The sequence below is a fragment of the Mixophyes fleayi genome, chromosome 2 (genome assembly GCF_038048845.1).
Source record: "Mixophyes fleayi isolate aMixFle1 chromosome 2, aMixFle1.hap1, whole genome shotgun sequence".
NCBI classification, from domain to species: domain Eukaryota; kingdom Metazoa; phylum Chordata; class Amphibia; order Anura; family Limnodynastidae; genus Mixophyes; species Mixophyes fleayi.
Genome location: NC_134403.1, coordinates 221,822,992 through 221,835,902, shown reverse-complemented (window position 1 = coordinate 221,835,902; position 12,911 = coordinate 221,822,992).

Sequence of the window (12,911 nt, the reverse complement as noted above, 5' to 3'; positions counted from 1 at the left end):
TGTATTCCTCTGGAATGCAAGGATGTGGAAACTTGGTCGAAGCTTATGCGGTCTCAGAATGAGGAGCAACAGCCAAGTGTCATGTTTCCAGGGGGAGGGGGGCGTGGTGCCCCCCGTCGGAAGCAGAACAGATGTTTTGCTTTCAATAATTCCATCTGCAACAGGGGGAACGCCTGCATGTACAGACATGCCTGCGCAATCTGTAGAGGTCCGCACCTAGTGCGGGAATGCACTAGGAATGCTCCAGGTGCAGGAAGGGGGCGTGGTATGTCAGGAGCTCCTGGGCAAGGCCCCATCCCCCATTAAGTTAGATGTGTTGGTTAGATGGCTTGGTCTCTTTCCTGATGCCGCACAAGCCAAGTTTCTGAAAGAAGGTTTTACTGTAGGTTTTAGACTCCCCATCTCCGGGCTGGTACGGTCGTGGGATGGCCGGAATTTGAAGTCGGCGTCGGTTTTTCCAGAGGTAGTACTCGAGAAGGTTAATAAGGAAGATGCCTTGGGAAGGATGCAGGGTCCTTTTCAGTCTCCCCCGTTGGCAAACTTAATTTTATCCCCTATAGGCATAGTGCCAAAAAAAGCGGAGGGTAAATACCGGTTAATTCAGCATCTATCTCACCCCCTGGGTTCGTCGGTAAATGATGTCATAGACTCTTGCCACAGCTCAGTAATTGACCAGTCTTTTGAGGAGGCTTTGGCCCTAGTGAGATCTTATGATAAAGGCGCACTTCTAGCTAAGCTAGATATCGAGTCTGCCTTTAGGCTTCTCCCCCTCCACCCAGAATCTTTCAGATTTATGGGTTTCAAATTCCGAGACAGCTATTATATTGATTGCTGTTTGCCTATGGGCTGTACAGTGTCATGTTCGTTTTTTGAGTGCTTCAGCTCCTTCCTGCATTGGTGTATACAAGCAGGAATGGGCCACATCGGTGTAGCACACTACTTAGATGATTTTTTGTTCATAGGCCCAGGTTCATCCCCCGTTTGCTCTGAAGTTTTGTTTGCAGCAATAGCTCTTTTTGCTGTTATGGGAGTTCCTATAGCCCATGACAAAACAGAGGGTCCAGTCCCTTGCTTATTATTCTTATTAATGTTTGTTCCCAATTGTAAAGCGCTACGGAATTTGCTGGCGCTATATAAATAAATGTTGATGTTGATGATGATGATTATTCCTAGGAATAGAGATAGACACCACAGTAGGATGTTGTCGCTTGCCCAGAGAAAAGATTGTGAAGCTACAAACAATTATCTCGGAGGTTCTGAGTTCAGACACTAGCTCACTGCGATGGATCCATTCGCTCCTAGGTACATTGAATTTTGCTTGTACGGTGATCCCCATGGGCAGGATATTCAGTAGGAAGTTACAATTGGCCACAGCCGGCCTGACAAGGCCGCATGCGCGGATTCGTTTAGGATCCAAAATTCCGGCAGATCTTAGGATCTTGTCGATTTTCTTGCAAGATTTTAATGGCGTGCAGATTTGGCCTGAATGTCCAGTATCCAGTAGGGAGAGAACTGCACACAGATGCTTCCGGAGCTCACGGCTTCGGAACCTTTTTTCAGGGAGAATGGTGTGCGGCTACTTGGCCAATGGAATGGCATAAAAATGGCCTAGTTAAGAACATGTTGGTGCTAGAGCTGTTTCCCATAGTACTGTCCCTGGAGATATGGGCGAAGCGTTTGTCTGGCCGGAACGTAGTGTTCTGGTGTGACAATCTCGGGGTGGTACAAGCTATTAACCGACAAACCGTTTCCTCTCTGCCGGCAGTTAACTTATTGCGCAGATTGGTGTGGCGTGCTGTAGAGTTTGACATTTCATTCTGGGCCAAACATGTTCCAGGCATAGAGAATCACATAGACGACTCTCTATCCCGTTGCCAATGGCGTCGATTCCGGTCTTTAGCTCCCCAAGCTAACCTAATCGGTATTCCCTGTCCCCTTTTCGCTTGGCAAATGGTCGAGCCGGTACAATGGGTCTGGCGGAATCGTCGTTGGCTTCTTCCACGAGAAAATCGTACAGAACTTCCTGGCAGCAATGGCAATTGTTCCTGAGTTCGTACCAGGGCAGTCACCCTTCAGCTCAGAAGGATCCCATGTTAGATTTCATGTGGAGTAGGTATCTGCAAGGAGTGTCAAAAGCTAATATGGCTGCTACCCTGTCAGGTATTTTTCTTCATGGCACGTCTGCATAGTGTGGCGGACCCCACTAAGGGTTTTATGATCTCCAAAGCATTGAGAGGTTGGGCAAAGGAACGGCCGGTAGAAGCGGACGCAAGACGGCCCATTTCTGTAGTTATTTTGAGGTTATTGGTGAGTGCTCTCACGGCAGTTGCAGCGGATCAGTATGAAGCGCTCCTTTTCAGTACTGCATTTTGTCTGGCCTTCCATGGGGCTTTTAGGATAAGTGAGCTTGTAGCGCGATCTAGCTCAGATATGGGTAATGTGTTATTGGCAAAATATACATAAATTACAGGATCACACGTGGTTTGTAAATTGGCTCGCTCAAAGACTGACCAACTTAGTAGAGGGCATTGGTTTAACATAACAGCACAGGAAGATACGGGCATATGCCTGGTGGCATGGTGCACAAAGTTTTCACTAGTTCGCCCTAAAGAGGGAAGGATGTGGCTGATACATGCTGATGGTTCACCTCTTTCTAAATTCCAATTCAATGCAGTGTTTAAACGTTCATTGGTGTATGTGGGTTTAGACCCGTCGCTCTATGGTATCCATTCATTAAGAATCGGGGCGGCTACTGCCGCAGAAGAAAGAGGTGAGTCTCCCTCTGTTATACAGGCAATAAGCCGTTGGAAGTCAGGAGCATATAAGTCATATATATGCCCACAACCTTAGCATAAAGGATAATACGGCCCCGCCATGGCGATAATCTTGGGCTCTGCTGCTTGTCACTTTTAGCGAGGGTGTGAGGGGATTTTTTTCCTGTTCTCACTGGATCAAGGTCTGACTGGCTAAAGGCCTCCGGAGTTTGCAGTTTTTTTGTCCTTCACTTTGGTTATCGCTGCCTCCTCCCTCCCATCAACATTCCCTGTCCTACTACAGGTATTCATATATTATGTAGGCTTGTACGGCTGATTGTATTCAGGGAAAGTGGGCAGAATAATATGTTAAATTGGTGGAATTATGTAAAGCGTGCACTTAGGTGTTTACACTTAGTAAGCTATAAACAGCATGCATGTTGGTCAGTCTTTGTTAAAGCGGCTCTTGCTGTAGGATCATGCTTGGTGGAATGTAATCACTAACATGCAGCAGTTGGTAAGGTAAAGCGGGTTCGCAGTCAAGGGAACTGCTTAGTTTAAACCTTCATACTTTATTGTGGTTATACCTGACATATGTCAGTTTTTAAAGGATAAAGCGGTCTCACTGTTCATGAGACCTGCTTGGTAGTAAACATTCAATAACTTTATATTTTAAGGATGTAGACACGACATATATCTGTTGATGGAGGTTAAAGCGGTCTGGTAGTCGCACGTGGACCTGAGTGATATTTAAACCTTTTTATACTTCATATTTTGGTGCTGCGGCTTTGGAGGATAAAGCGGTCTTATGGTGCATATAGACCTGCTTGGTATTTGAACCTTCAATATTTAGTATGTGTACACTGCAGTTAATGGAGGGTAAAGCGGTCTCATGGTTACAGTTGGACCGACTTGGTATTTTAATTTTATGATAAAGCGGTTCGTTAGTTGCACCGGAACCTGCTTGGTGTTTGTACCTCCAATTTTAATATGTTATAAGGGTAAAGTGGTCTCTTAGTCGCGCATAGACCTGCTTGGCGTTTGTACCTCCAATTTTTTGATGCGAAAGAAGAGTGAAATGGTAAATAGTTGCTCATAGACCGCTGGGTAGTTAAACTTCAAGATTATCTTGTAATATGACCTACTGTGGTGTGCAGAGGTTGGATTCCACCAGCGGATATATATATTTGGTTCAAATGAGCAAATTATTTTATGGTCCTAACAACTTATATTTTTTGGTCTTAGGTTTACAGAAGACTAACATATGGGTAATAGGCCACTCATATGTGTTTTTAGCCGAGAAACATCATATGGCCTACAATTGGTCCCTATTTACCAACCCAGTAACATTCAGATGGGTTGGAAGGAGGGGAATACTATGGCATGCTCTCATGCCACTTCTGGACAATGAAATAAATCATTTTGGCCCCCCTGATATTCTGTTGGTACATGCAGGCGGAAACGATCTAGGCCAGGGTTGTCCAACCCGCGGCCCGCGGGCCGCATGCGGCCCAGCACGCCTGTAAATGTGGCACAGAAGGAGTTTTGGTTGTGGCAAGGGGGTAGCGCTCTTAATGGAAAAAAAAAATCCTGCAAAAAAAAAAAAGAAACTACTTACCTTGCGGTCACGCGGTCACGTCAGCTGGTACTCCGACTCCCTCCCTTGTCTCCTCCCCTCCTCCGTCCGGCGCTCGCAGTGAATGTTGGGCGTGATGTCATCACACCCAACATCCATTGCGGAGCGCAGCACAGAGGAGACACCCGCGCGAGAAGAACAATCAGCAGCACAGAATTGGAGAAAAGAAGAGAAGAGGACAGGAGAACAAGCCGATTAAAAGGTAAGTTAAGGGGGATTTTTTTTATTATTTCAAGGGACGCTGACAAGTGAATAAAAGTCACCTGGTCCTGGAGCATCATGGACCTTATCTCCCTGCTACATACTTCTACTTGTATTACTAATGGGGCATTATATATTATTCTCTTTGGCCCATTATAAGTTGTTATCCCTTAACTAACATAGTGGTGCAATTATCAAAATGGGTCACAGTGGTGTATATGTCAGGTACCGCAGGCCTGGTCATTGCACCCTGATATACAATGCCTGGCTTAAATGATATTGCATCGAAACAATACAAAAAGTGATTATAGTATAATAACTAGAGATGATTTTATGAACAGGGCGATTGAAAAGTAAGTATAGGGGGTTTTGAAAAAAAAGTGATATCTATATATATATCCCTTTTTTTCTCATATATATATAAATATATATATATATATATATATATATATATATGTGTGTGTTAGCTATGTTTTCTATGGTTTTTTGGATGATCAGCTATTGTTATTGTTAGTGTATCTTATGTGCGGCCCAAACCAACTCGTCGTCTGCCAATGTGGCCCAGGGAAGCTAAAAGGTTGGACACCCCTGCACTAGGACTTTTCCTACACCCCTAGGGCGGTGACTGTAGGGTAATAAAGTGAAAGAAAAGAAAGAAAAAGTGTAAAACACCATATTACTTTGTGGAAATACAAGTCCCAGGCAGCCTGTACTGCCATTAACAGTCTCGGCTGCTGCACCAGCATACCCATGGCAGCCAGGGCATACTGGCACTTAGAGAACCACAAGTTCCACCATGCCCTGATACCCAGAACTGCTGAGCTATGTAGTGCCACAAAGAAAGATTTAATTACAACATACAACACTCGTTAAATCCACATTACTTAATATCATCATCATCATTTATTTATTTATATAGCGCCACTGATTCCGCAGCGCTGTACAGAGAACTCATTAACATCAGTCCCTGCCCCATTGGATCTTACAGTCTAAATTCCCTAACATACACAAACAGACAGGCAGAGAGAGAGAGAGAGAAACTAGGGTCAACTTTGATAGCAGCCAATTAACCTACTAAACTAACCTATGTTTTTAGAATATGGGAGGAAACCCACGCAAACATGGGGAGGGCATACAAACGCCACACAGATAAGGCCATGGTCTGTGAGGCAGAAGTGATAACTACTTAGCCACTGTGCTAAATATAACCCCTAAAATAAACCACACACCTATTAAAAATAATTAAACCTCATATACTTATTATCTGATGTCTTCATCTGTAAATGATCCAATCTTGTAAGCCTTTCTTCCTTTAGGCTTGAAACCAATAATAAAAAAAAAACAGTCATGGAAATCCCCCTACAGTATAAATAGACCGTCTGTTTATATTGCATTCTGCGGATGGTTTTCCATAAAAGACCATAGTGCTGTCGTTCTGAAGGGTTTTTTATGTTGCTAAGTCAGATCCTGTGGAATATTTTGGGGTCTTTGAGACCGAAGACAAGAAGATTATTTTCAAGATCCTGTGATTTTTTTTGATTTTCTTTTGGGAGGGGGGGGTTATTTTTTTTGGACTACTCCAGGACCTGGAATGTGATTTTCTTTTGGATAGCAAGAGGACCTTTGGAATATTCTGTGGTTTGCAATGGTTGGTTTCAAGCCTAATGGAGTAAAAGTAAAAAAATAATTTTAAAATTGTTTTATTTTTAAACAGTTATAGAGCCGGAGGGTCGGGCGGCTATAATGCTAAAAGTTAGACTTGCCCCATAGCGATAGCAATTGAAGTACGGCCGCAAAAGGAGTTTACTCTCATGGCCGTAGAGGTTGCTACGGCCGTGGCTTCGAGTTTGGCATGCCACACTGTACATTGACTACGGCCATACGCTCCTTCCCTGCCCAGGAACCGCCCCCTAAAATGATGCCTGTAGTAACAGCTTTTACTGATTTACCAGCCGTATCTACCGGTTCTGAGCATGTGCAGAGTGATTTTGTGGACCATATGCTCAAAATCAGCTGATACGTGCCATAGTGAATCAGGCCCTACTATGTCTATGTCTCAAAGCAAAAATAGATTAACATGCTAAAATCACTCTATGAACAATAAATCAATAAAAGATATATACAAAAATCTACAATCAGTAATAAATTGTACATTCAAAATAGAGTAAGTAGTGGCAGAAGCGGTCATATTCGTTAAGGCCTAAGTGTATATGAACACCTATTGTGTTGACAAGACATGAAAACTCTCTGTGTTGATACAATTGCAGGTAAATAGTAAATTAGCATAATTCAGATCACTCTGTAAGACAAAAACAATATAGTAAGAAAAAAGCATATTCATTATTAAACACTATATATTATTGGTTCTAAATACAGAGGAATAATTGGATACATCAGTATGCAAACAAAAGCAGCATAAATAAATATATATATATATATATATATATATATATATATATATATATATATATATACGGAGAGAGAGAGAGAGAGAGAGAGAGAGACTGAATATTCTTTGTTGTATTTAATAATAATGTGTTTTAATAACTAAAATCAAAGAAAAGGTGCGATTTTGTAGCCTTCATTCAAACCATGTGGGGAAAGGGTATTCAGTTGGTATGTTTCTGTAACTCAATTTCAGTGGGTGTTTAGTTTTCCCTACATATTTGTAAACACAAGAGCATTCCAGTAAATATTTGACAGGTAATGTTTGGCAATTCATCAATTGTTTCATTTTGAACTTCTTTAAACAATTGATGAATTGGCAAAAGTCTCATCATTACTCATAAATATCATGTTATCAAGCTGGTTCCTTCCCATCAATCCATTAATATTTTGTTGGAGTATAAAAGAACTTATGTATCAGAATGAGTGAACTTTGTAATATTGCAGTACCAATGGACTTATACTGCAAAATGAATGAACTTTGTAATATAGCAGTACCAATGGACTTATACTGCAGAATGTGTGAACTTTGTAATATTGCAGTACCAATGGACTTATACTGCAGAATGAGTGAACTTTGTAATATTGCAGTACCACTGGACTTATACTGCAGAATGAGTGAACTTTGTAATATTGCAGTACCAATGGACTTATACTGCAGAATGAGTGAACTTTGTAATATTGCAGTACCACTGGACTTATACTGCAAAATCAGTGAACTTTGTAATATAGCAGTACCACTAGACTTATACTGCTGAATCAGTGAACTTTGTAATATAGCAGTACCAATGGACTTATACTACAGGATTGTTTTGGGATATTTTTTTTTTTTATAATTACTTTTTTTGTAATTTTTTTAATAACTTTTTTTGAATTTTTTTATTATTTGGGAATAATGGGGAAATGACAATGCCCTTAGAAGGACAGAGCACAGGACACAGCACCACTGGACTGAACAGGACACAGCACAGGACCCAGCAGCACCACTGAACTCAGAAGGACAGAGCACAGGACACAGCACCACTGGACTGAACAGGACACAGCACAGGACCCAGCAGCACCACTGAACTCAGAAGGACAGAGCACAGGACACAGCACCACTGGACTGAACAGGACACAGCACAGGACCCAGCAGCACCACTGAACTCAGAAGGACAGAGCACAGGACACAGCACCACTGGACTGAGCAGAACACAGAGCACAGCACAGCACAGAACTGAACAGCACGAGATATAGCAGGACAGAGGACCACCTAACATACCCTCCCTCTACCCTGATCAATGCCCGAGTGAAGATGGCGGCGACTAGCGGGGAATTTATAGGATCCGAGTATCGCAAGATCCGACAGCGGGATTATGACTCAGAGCCTCAGTTTCAGTTTTGCAATTGGCGGGAATACCCGGATCTGTCTCGGATCCGCAACGTTCGGGTGGGCTCGGATTTCAGAAATCCGAGTGCGCTCATCTCTAACAAAAACCCAGTCACAACATTAAGTATGGGAGTTTTAAAAGTCTAACATCTGTTAGTAGATAGCAATAAAATATATTTTCTGCGTAAAACAAGTAATTTCTAATGAATACACCAACAGAGACATTTTGGCAGCTAATATGACTAATGTAATCTGGAGCCAGAGAGGCTTTTTGGTATTATTAGTTATTTTTTTTTCTCTCTCTCTCATTGCATACTTAGCACCACTCAATATCACATTTGCTTGTGGGTTCTCCTGTTAATTAACTTACAGTCAAGCAGTCAAATCAGCACAGGAAGCCCTACAAGCCTTAAATTTGGTTTGTATTAACAAAAATTAATAATCTAAAAATGCAAGTAGCTTCCTTTCATAAGTCACTATAAATAATCAGCCTTATCACTACTATTAGTAAAACTAAGAACTAAAAAATGTTATTAATGTTTTCTCTGATTTGTAGTTCTTTTTTACATCAAATTATCATGTCTGATAAAGACCTGTTTGGAGGACACTCTATAAATAGGATGACCTATTATTCAACAAGATTATATGTAACCACCGGTATTTTAAGCTAGAACACTTGGCTATGAATTGTAGCACAACAGTACTGTAATTATCAACTAGATTTATTTGCAAGTCTAGAAGGCAGTTACATGGTATTAAACAATATAATTTCTCTAGATTCACCCACACTACCTCCGCATGCAGCAGTTTACACCTTAGGTTTACATCCAAGAATTAAACCAATATAACTAGTGTCAGCAAACTATTTAAGTGTAATGCTTGTGATAAATAAACAATACGATAATTTTGTGAATAAACACATTCAATGCACATACATAGATAACATTTGTTAGGTACACATTTTCATTTAAAAAGCTGTATATTCTCTTCTTGTAATAGGCGTGTTTTATTCCTCTTTTTCCAGTGTCAAATGTGAAAAAACAAGCAAAAATGAAACATAGTGTAAAACTGCATTTTTTAATCTTTCCAATCTAATATTCCATAAAACACTGATGTTAGTCTTGTGTCCTTTTACACCTTTTTCAACTATAGTGCAGTTCAATATATTCAAACGTTAAATAAATTTCCTTTATTTTGTATTCATTAGAAGTTATTTAAAAAAAAAACCAATGATCTCTTTTCTCCCTCCGTTTGGGTATCATCAACTTGGAAAGATAAATATAACCACTTATGTAGTTATTTTACATTTTCAATCAATCATTGAAAGGAGCTTATTTGTTCAAAGAAAAGAGTCACTTTTAAAATTTTCTTAAAAATGAACAATTATTCTTTATTACCGAAAAACAGATAGATAAAAGCATAAAAGAATTCCAACATCCATCCAATTTTATATAGTGTCTCTGACCCCTGTATAGGGGTGCTCCTACCCCACTTGACAGAACACAGACATGTAAGAAGAGCAATCACTGCAGAGTAAATACAGCAGGATGCTGGCAGCTTAACCTCACAGTCCCATGGGTCTTTCAGAATATTCTTCACTGGGTATCGGATCCCCCGCGTTCATCAATGTGTTTCAGTTGCATTAATCTTTCTCAAGGTGACAAGGGAGACAAGTTACATGGTATATCTCTACACCTGTCCTCTATTATGTCTGGGGCTCCCATTGGATGGGATCCCTGGAAGACTGGGATACCTTCTCCTAAATTTCACTCTCAATTTAAAAATATAGCAGTTATATATCTGACACAATTAGCATCCTATTAGCGGAAGCACCTTAAAAGAGGTGGGTGATATTTGGTATTTTTTCTGATTGGCAGCTATGTCCAAATCCTGTTTTTTATTTTTTATTTTTTGCACTTATTGTAAATCTGTCTCTCTGCAGATCTACAACTCACTACACTGCTCCATTTTGTTATGGAAATAACATAAACATTGCTGAAATCAAGTAAACAGTTCAACACTGTCAGAGACAAAACACACAGCAAGGCAAACTGGGCAAGGTGCAGACGGCAGACCACACAGTCTCTTAACATTGTATGTCATACAACGAAACCATAAGGATGAGCAAGGTGCACATAATCAGAAAATTCAGCAGCAATGTCAGATCCAACTCACTAAGGCACACCCTTTCTTTGCACATAAACAAGTAATGCTGGTATATGGAGAGTAAGTATCGGACCAAGACTCTGCATAAGAAATGCACTTTGATGCATGTTTGTCAGACTTGCCCATTGCCTTTGTGTCTCTTGGGATTATACAATAAGGAAGAACCAACTGATACAGCAGAGCCAACATTAGCAGTGATGGCAGTTAGGTCTACACCCCTACTGGTCGCAGCTATGGCATAGACCACTAACTGACCCAGAGGAACCTCAGCAGATGTTTTAGAGCCACCTTCACACTTACATAGGTTCATCTAGTACACCATGCCCAGGTGGTGTTGGTGAAAGTGCCCCAGCACCCCAGTTCCCAGCACCTCCTTTTAATAGTATTGCACAGTTTGTATGCTGCCATAATAGAGTCACACACAGAGCCTGCTCTTGGTGGATTGAGATACTGTGAAACCAAGAACAACTGTGTATTAGACTCTGGACCAGCTGGAACATATTCCGCAGTCAGATTGCACCAGATGAATTCTGATAAGGGGGCACTGTTATAATGATGACCTCTGTAAATTGAGAAGTTAAACAGGGCAGCAGGGAGTCTGATTACAACACATATATTTCAGCCATAAGTAGTATATGACATCTTAAATAAAGGTGGACTCATCATTTAACAACATGCCTCCTCTCTCATTTCCATCCTTTAAAATCCTTGTTCTTCTAAACAACTGTTCTATGAAGGCTCTCAAGTAACTGAAAAGTGAGAAGTGGATTTTATTTACACATGCATTCTCAAGTCATTCACTACTGTCTTATAAACCATAAGACAGTAAGGTAGTCTATGTATTAATATAATGCAATGCCAGTTAATATGCATCACTGCAAATCATAGCGATGCATATTTAAGCATCGTTGAAAAGCCCCAGCAAAGTGACCCCTCTGTTGCAAACTGTTTTTCCTATTTCCTGGCAGCTTAGCGCTGTCGGTGAAAGGAGGGAGTGCTATGCGCATAGCATGCGCATGTGCTATGTGCATGTGGAATGCTCACTTCTACAATGAGGGTTCCATTGAAGTCAGATAGGCTCCAGCTGGATCCCATAGAAAATGACAGATGGCGTTACCTTTCTGCCAAATGCAAAGCTTTTCAAAGTTGGATGCATTGTAGAACTTCACAGTCCCCGTATTAATATATGGGGACTGCTTTAAGTAATGGTAAGTGGGTTATGGCGGGAGAAATCTTTGATTTCTTCTGCCAAAAACCTTTGATACATTTTGTGATTGTCATTTTGCGGAGAAAACTGCTGTTTTCTCCTTTTTAATGGCTGATCGCAGTTTAACACATAGAACCCTAATGACGGAAAATTTACTGCTATCATGTCACATTATATCCATTTTTTATTTCTTAATGTGAATTAAAGATGTTACTACATTTTTAAATAACTATGAAAGAAGGATCTAAGCTAAAGTAAATTTAGATAATTTTAATTTGTTTTAAGAACTCTTTTTGTGCATTAAAAAATAGAATCTGTACTTCATAATACATGTTTGAACAGATCTGGGAAATACAGGTTTACACAAATCAGTAATGCTCACATTCTCCAAAAATACATTGACATCGGATTTCCCCTAACACAGCTGTCTTCAAAATGCGAAGGAACTTGTAATTTACAGTTATTGAACTGTCACTTACCAGAATAATCACATCAGACATTTTTAGAACAGACCTGCCACACGAAAATATCCCCTTACCTGTAATGCATTCAATTGAATATTTTAAGTTTCCTAGAAAGTGTGTGGATGTGCAGATCCTGATGCAGAAGTGTTTCAGATGACTATCTAATCCAACACAAGTATCATGTTCCTACAGCTTACAACTCATCTCATCTTCTTTGCTTCCTAGCAATGTACATATCACACTGGTCTTAAATCTTCATATCTTAAATCTTCAAGTAGATAACCACTTTTGTTAGCACCCTAAAGTACCTGTAAGGAAAGCGTCCCTTCCAGATGGTTCCTGCCATTAACTTAATATTTTGCAGGATTACTTTACATTTTCCAGTCTTCCAGAAGTCTGGATAACCCATACTACTATGGGCAGGAGGCAGCAGCTGACTGGAAGGCTGCATCTTATGTACAGAGAGCTGCTGACTACAATAAATCCCTTGGGGCTCATTTAAAGTTGGACATACACCTGTTTTCTTTGTGTAAGTTGCGCAGCTCCATACTGCCTTTGTACATCAAACGTATAAGCATACATACCTATATAGCTTTTTGCATATCAATGACTTTCATATTACTCCTGGAGAAACAGTACGGTGATGGGCTGAGGCAGACAAGCATAAGCT